We start from the raw sequence: 8,020 nt of genomic DNA, 5'->3' as shown, positions 1-8,020 counted from the left end.
GCTGGAAGGCTGATAGTGTTGACCCCATTCCATAGCCTCCAGCTTTGGGTCTGGCATTTCAATCCGGCTTCTGTGCTACTTTTTAAGGTGGTCAGTTTGTTAATTCAATTTGCTTCTAAGCTCTAACTAAACATAGAATTCTACTGTAGCAATTACATGATACACTTTTTTCATCTCATATTTTGTACACTAGGATCACAGCTACTGGCTATTTTTGTTCCATCAGGAAAAAGTAAGGAACCAAAGCAGTTTTAAATTGGTAGTTGTTCAGTCATATCATCAGTAGTTTTGGGACAATCCCTTTGCTTTCAGACTGCAGCAGAGTTTATGCTGTTGTGTTCTGACCCTGGAGCCTGCTACTCTCACTCTACGATTACCAACATCTGTGTTCCATCTTCTGTTTCTCTACTACTCTGCTGAGACCTGAATGTTTTCACCTTCATTGTAAAATCATTAATTCTACTCCATTTTCCTCATCCTGATAATCTTCTGTTCTGGCACTTTGATTTCATTTTAGCCCAAAAGGTAACAATATTGACTGTAACTGAAGACATTCTGCTACTTGTAAAAATCTCTTCTCTAATTAACCTTCAGCACAAAAAGTGTTTCAACATATACGATTCTGATTCTATTTGAAACATAAATCTACACTTACACAGATATTCCTTTCCATGTTGAATCCCAAGCATTGACAAGACATCACAGAGCTCTCTTTTAGGAGTTCAGTACATAATTTCATACACCCTGAGATGTGGAGAAAACCTAGCTAGAGTTTCATCTTTGCTTTCAGCATTTCAGCTTTTAAAGGTGACTTGCAAAGTAATCGATGAATATAATTCTTTGGCAACAAAATTACTATTGGGACCAATGGGAAGTAATTTTTGGAACATAATCTCCAGGCATCAGTGAATTACTTACTTCAAACTTCTGTGTTTTTCATTTATGAAGCATGGCACTTCATATAAACTGTTATATTGTATTGTTTGAATGATGAAACAAGATTATTCAGGGCAAGGCTTTTGATGGGGACACATTGATTTAGGTGCCATTGTTCTGAATTTCCTCCCTCTTTACAGTTTGGTACTTCCTTATGCATTAAAATTTATATATTTAGCTAAAGACTCAGAACAAATAGAGAGGATTATATATAAAAGAGAAAAGATATTTAACACATAAATAAGAAGCAGCTTTTTGGTAACAAAAATAACATTTTTGAAAGAGAAAAGGAAACAGCTGGTTTACAGATCAATATTGAAAGAAATACTTTAAATCACCTGTTTAAGATCACATGTTTTACTCTGCAGTGTGGTGGACTACTAGTCTTTGTTGTGACTCAGATTACAGCAACTGAAGAAATACTAAGGGAAGTAACTACATAGATTATTCAACTTGATTGTAAGAGCACCCTAGGATGTGGAATGCAAATGAATACTAAGACCACAGGAATTGGATGTGGCCCTTTGCAATTTCCTTCTCATTTCCAGTGACTCACTTGATGACTTGGATAATGGCACTTACTCAATCCCTGCCTCAGCTTCCCCAGCTAAAAAAATGGTACAACTGGTTGAGAGCGGGGTTATGCCTGATGTGATTTTTTTCCGTTTTTTCAGGGTACTGAATTGGAGCAGAAAAAAATCAAAATTATTTGCAAAACAAACATTCCCCAAAATGTTGCTTTGGAATAATCACAACTTCGATTTTCATGCTTTCTCTGTAATACAGCTGTGCCTCTTAAACTGAAGTGTTTGACTTCTTAAATACAATATATGTGTGACATCTTTTTCATCCGTGGCTGTTCTTTCAAGAATTCAGTATAGTATAAAGTTCAAACAAAATGAATCAAAATTAGGAAGTTCTACACCACAGAAACAAAACGTTTTTTTTCCAGTTGAACAATGCAGTTGATACTGACACATTCCTGACAAATGCTTTCATTTTGATGAAACTACATTTCATTTGAAGTCATTAACTCAGTATGCATATTGGTTTTATGACATCTGGTTGTTCTTGCCTCTCATCTGACATCTTCTTTCACAGGTAATAATTATTTTTCTGTCTGTCTTTCCTTCTATTTTCCAAAAATGCTTTACTCCTCTTACAAATATCCTCTTTTTTCCACATATTTCAAACACTCTTTTTTTCTCCTCATGTTGTCTGGCTGATTAAAATAATGAAGTTAAGTTCAAAGCAACTGTTTCCAGGCTCTGCTTAGCGTGAATTTTGCTATTTCTTTTTGAATGTAAAAGGGCTTGTGTGCCTTAAAGTTTGTTCATCTCTTCTGATTATATCCATTGGATAATTACAGATACTTTCTCCTACAGACTTTGCCCCACTACTTTTTAAGGCAAACTGTTCCATCAGGACCCCATTTTAGTGCCCATTTTAGTACTAACACTGACTTTTACAGTATCTTGCAATTTGTGAATAGAGATGGATGAGATTATGATAAGGCTGCAATAGATTGTATGACTGAACTTGCCCTAGCACATCCTCCACTGTATGAACAGCTTTGGAACATGACACCATTCTCCCTCACTGCAATCCTCTTACCTGCTGCTTTCTTACAGCCTGTCAAGGGAATCAGATGTTTACTGTCAATTAGACTTGATAAAACTGCAGGATTCTCTTGTATTCTCTCAACAACAGTATTTCTGAGTTGCTGGCAGCTTTTGGAGGGCTTGTGGCTACATATATAGCAGGAGACCTCAGTGTACTTTAGCACTTTGTTTATTTGCTGGTTTAGGTCATTTAGGTCTCACCTTTACTGCACTACCTACCTCAGTCATAGCATAAAACATTCAAGATTTTATTGAAGATTTTCTTTTGGAGCAAAAATAATGTTAAGACACTTCAATTGGCAGTAAATAGATTTATTATTATTATTATTATTGTTGTTGTTGTTGTTGTTGTTGTTATTATTATTATTATTATTATTATATTAGACATGTCCACCAAAAAAACTGGGGCAACAATAAAATTCTTATTCCAAAAAGATATGGTCTATGGTCTACAATTACAGAAAATGTTGTGCTATTTCAATGCTTGAACTGAAAATTTTCCAACTTTTCCAACTTCCAGATTGCTGACAAAATGTACTAGGCTTCTGTTTGTACTGTCTGAGCTCTAACACTTCTCAGCCTTTCTGAAATATATAAAAAAGATATTAAAAATGTAGGGTCTTTCTATGCAATGGCCATATGCAGAGTTCCTCTGAACTAAATGGGGTTGAACCTGTCTACACTATCAGCTTTACACAATAGGTTCAGAAGAGAAACAAAAAGCAGGTGTTGGTTTTTTAGGATGGAGGGTGATGTCAGTTATATCACTTTTCAACTTTCTTTTAGTTAAAGGGGAAAAAGTGGAAACTGATTTTAGTATCTTGGAAAATTATGTTGAACTTAAAACCTTGTTAGTATTTCTGAGTTAAAAAATCATTATTTAACAAACACATTTGGAAAGTAGTCTGACTTAAATAAAAATCAGCTCATAATGGATTCAAATCAGATAGCAGTTTGCAAACGCACTGGTGCACCTAAAAGAGTCTGATTTGGAGCTGCACGTACAGAAACATCTTGTTGGGGAGGAGGAAGGTGACAGTTCCTGTTTATGCATTTTTGGCAAGCTGCACCTGAAGGATGGGATGATTTTCTGGAAACTGTCATGCCAGAAATACACAGCTAAACAGGAGAGAACTGAGAAGAGCAAAGGGAATAATTAGAGACCTATGGGGGTGGGACAGGGTTTCTAGTCTATTTTCTTAAGAAACCCAAGCTATGCAATTGCACTGCTTTTCTGCCAGTACTCCAGCAATAACATTTGAATCTCTTGACCAATTTGAAAGAAGCCTGACAAAAAAGGAGAAGAGAGGTTTAAAAACACTGAGCTCCTGTGAGTTTTACAAAAATCAGCAACCAGATAGAGGAGACTCAGATTTGTGTGCCAGTAAAGAACAGGTGAAAGTGTCAACTCAGCTGCATTATTTGACACAAGAGAATCAAAGCTGTCATCCAAAAGCAGGCTCCATAAGGTTTGCTGTCAATGGAATTGCTTGTTTGTTGTTTAGAGGTAGGGACATTTATTACTTGCCTTTTTTTTTTTTTTTCCTTTTTATAAAATATGTTTAAAAGAAGCCCAAGACTTCTGCCTGAGACAATTTTTAAAATGTTCATCGCTGCAGGATATTGGCACTCATTATAAAGTTATGCATAATACTAGATCTTGTCCAGAACAGGGCCTGAAATTCCTACCTGAAATGAAATCCCTTTGTTCCAGTGTTTTCTTTCTGCCTTGGAAAGGACTGTTCCCCTTTCTTCTCATGCTAGAGCTAGCTCTGACCTTCTTCTCTCTCTTAAAGTACTGTGGTACCACCAAACTTAAAGAAATTAAAAGTCATGAGTCAGATGCCAAAAAAAACCCTGCTCTTGAAAATTATATCTTGATACGATATTTTACTTTGAATATGTATTCTTTGAAATTTTAAAAATCCTTCAACTTCTTGAGAGAGAGAGGTCTCAGTGTCCCACTTTCATTAACTTATCATGAGAAATTACTTTGAGCCCTTGATGCTACAGGATATTTCATCCTTCATGGCTGTCCCTTAAATGGCAAACCCACTGAGACTGAAAACTCCTCCACAGCTTTCACTATCTCCACTCTTCCATCAGTCTGAGAAAGAGCACCACTCTTCTAGGCAAGGAACCTACAGGAAAACCCTCTGAATTGCTTGTTTCTTCTTTCAGTTTGCCTCATGCAAGGAAACAGACAACCATGATTGCTTACAGCTAGTGAAAAGGGAGTATTGGTGGAACTGAGAAATTTAGAATGTGGTATTTGGTCAATACAGAAGGAAGATACAGGGGAGAAGGAAGGTTCCTAAGATTGAGGGGAGGTCTAGAACCATAAAGAAATATGCATGACAAGTGAACATTCGTTGTTACGAACTGAGAAGAAAAGGTCATGGATTCCATCATAATAATTGGCTTTTCAAGTTTAGGAAAGTCATTTACCTGATATGTTACAATAGCTATATTGATATTCCATTTCTAGATTTCAGAGCAATCTTCTCTAGACAGGACATCAGAGAAATTGGTTTAATAGAATACCTGTCAGTGACAAGACTTCGGCTGTTACTAAGCAAAGGTAATTCTTACTAACCAGGCAATGAAATTCTCTTCAAGGCTCTCATGTATCATTCCAACTTTGAGATATAATATATTGAACTAGACTAGGCTTCCCACACACTGTTGATTGGACAACAGTGTCAGATATTTAATGATTACAAAACAAATGTGTGCAAATCAGAAAACAACCACTAAAGGTTGGAAATACTGACAATAAGAGCTCAGTCTCTTCATGGAGACCTGTGAAAAAATGAGGTGACTTTTGTGGTTTCTTCTTTATTTCTCTCTAGTAAATTCTACTGCTTTTGTAGAAAAACAATACAAAATCATTTGCTGTATCTAGGATTTTGCAGACATTGGGAAAAATGTTGCCAAAAGCCTGAAAGAGGTGAACCTTCCCATCTGCTCAGCACTGTTAAAGCCACACCTGGAGTGACAATTCTAATTCATGGCTCCCTGGCACAAGAAAGACATGGACATAGAACAGCTGGTCAAGTGAAGGGCAAGGAAGATAGTTTAGGAATTGGAGCATGTCATATGAGGAAAGGCTGAGAGATGGAACTAGTTAGCCTAGAGAACAGAAGGCTCAGAGGCATCTTACAGATGTGAATAAATATCTGATGGGAGGGTGTAAGCAAGATTGAGTCAGGCTCTTTTCAACGGTGCCCAGTGACAGAGGAAGCAATGGGCAGAAACTGAAATACGGGGGGTCTGAACATGAGAAAACACTTTTTCACTGTGCAGGTGACTAAGCACTGGCACAGGCAGCCCAGAGAGGCTGTGGAGTCCCCATCCTTGGAGAGTCTCAAAGCCATCTGGATGCGGTCCTTAGCAACCTGCTCTAGCTGACCCTGACGGACCAGGTTGGCTGGACCAGATGTCCTCCAGTGGTGCCTTCCAACCTGAATGTTTCTGTGATTATGTGCTTTTCAGCAAAACAGTTTTAGTCACAGTATTGGTTTGGTGCAAGTCCACACTCCAACTTTCATAACTTTTTAAACCTGTATTCTGCAAGAGTTTCCAGCTTTCCCTTTTAATTTATAAGAAACTATATATAAAAACCTATACTCTTTGTATTCATTTTGTATTTTCCACAGAGCAGTAAGAATTCACATGCTTGACCCAGTATAAAGCAATTAACACAAATACAGGATAGATATAAGTAACTGTGTCAGTAATTATTAAGCAGAAATGTGAGTAGGATAACTTAACCTCATGTAATATTTTGTTCATAAAATTATCTTGGAGACACTTGGATCTTATGGTCTTAGACCTTTTGTATTTTGGTTAGTTTGGGCTTAAAGCTGCAGTTCTTGAACATTAAGGCCATTGCTCTAGGGAATGAAGTTACTTGAGCTTCATCCTTTACTTGGAATATGCTGGTCCACCCAAACTATCTGAAGGATTGAGTATGGACTACCTATGGATACCTCTAACAACATAATCATGATGTCTAGTATTACCATTCCAGTCATGTTTTAGTTATTTCTGATACTAAACATATGGTGGTACCTCACCTTCTTCTTACCATCTTTTATCAGACTTGCTTCCTTTAGTTTTGAAGTGGCTGCCTGTTGTTAATGAATGGATAAATTCTTCAGCACCAGCCTGTTACATGAAGGCTATCTCCCCTGCCGGTCACAGATGGCAGGAAGTGATTTTATTGATTTGTTAGTACTTAGCTAGAAGGATTACATCTAGCAGTAATAATGTGGCCAGGCCCTGGGACAAATCACAACACGAGTTAGTGGAGGGTCTGTGTCTTAAACTGAGTGTAACATTGTTATATTTACCAGCTTTTCATAGTGCTTTGCTTATTAACACCATTGTAATCTCTTCTGAGCCATCTGTCGGTCATTCAAGTTTCCGTTTCCTTCATGTGCTGGAAAAGTTGGGAGACTTCAGTTTCTAAACTGAACTCGGACATTATCCTATAAAAGTTCTAGTGGTAACCATAGTGTTTATTATGTTTTTTTTCTTTTATAATTTGTGTTATCAAATTGTGTCCTGCAGAAAATCTCTTGGGGGGATACAGGCAGATGGCCTCAGTAATTCCTCTCAAATTCAAAGGGTCATGAAGGTTCATGGCTTTCAGAATTTGTGAGAGGTACTAGTATAGCTGGGAGAAATCTGGTCCCTCTCCCTATTCCAAACTTGGCAAGTTTGGCAGAAAGAAGCATTGAACACTGCCAGCATAGATTTTTTTTCCCCTTTGGTTCGTGCTCATCAGACAATCTCTGTAGAAACCAGAGCTGTTTCCATGCTGTGACCTCAGCAGAAGCACAACTGAGAGATCTTAAGTGTCAGCATGTGTTAGTGGTAGCTTCCATTTTACTTGAAAGTTCAGTTTTCTCTGTATTTTAGCTTTGCATTTCTAAGTAGCCTGAATGATTTCATTCACTGACAGGCACATGTCTGAGCAGAGGATGCTTCAGAGCTATAGGCATGAGCTTTTGGCCAGTGGATTACATGCAGATGTTTTCCTGTAGAGAAGCGCTGTTGCATTCATTACCAGCTCCCCAAAATGAAGTTACTCAGAGCTGGTAGACCAGAAATTGGCAGGGAAGCCATCTCGCTCTGGACATAACATTTTGTTTCACTGTGCTCTAACCCCTCAGTTGAGCAGTTGGCACTGTGACATGTTTCGTGGTCAGTTTTAGTGGGTCACAGTAGTTTGAAAACGGGTCTGATAAATAAGAGCACTTGTCACCCGCGTGGGAGGTGTGTGTGGATCATGGCATGGGTGGCACTAACGGGGTTTAAGAAGCGTATGAAGAAAGTGCTGAAGCGTGGGACCCTCAGGAACGGACTGTCGAGCGGTGACAGCGCTGGCTAAAGGCAAGGGGGCTGCAGCTCACGCCCGAGGGAGTGGCGGCAGCACTGGGAGCCCAAGGCTTCCC

Source organism: Aphelocoma coerulescens, chromosome 3 (genome assembly GCF_041296385.1).
Source record: "Aphelocoma coerulescens isolate FSJ_1873_10779 chromosome 3, UR_Acoe_1.0, whole genome shotgun sequence".
Lineage (NCBI taxonomy): Eukaryota > Metazoa > Chordata > Aves > Passeriformes > Corvidae > Aphelocoma > Aphelocoma coerulescens.
The sequence above is the reverse complement of the archived record's forward strand: the minus strand, read 5'-3'. Positions refer to the sequence as shown.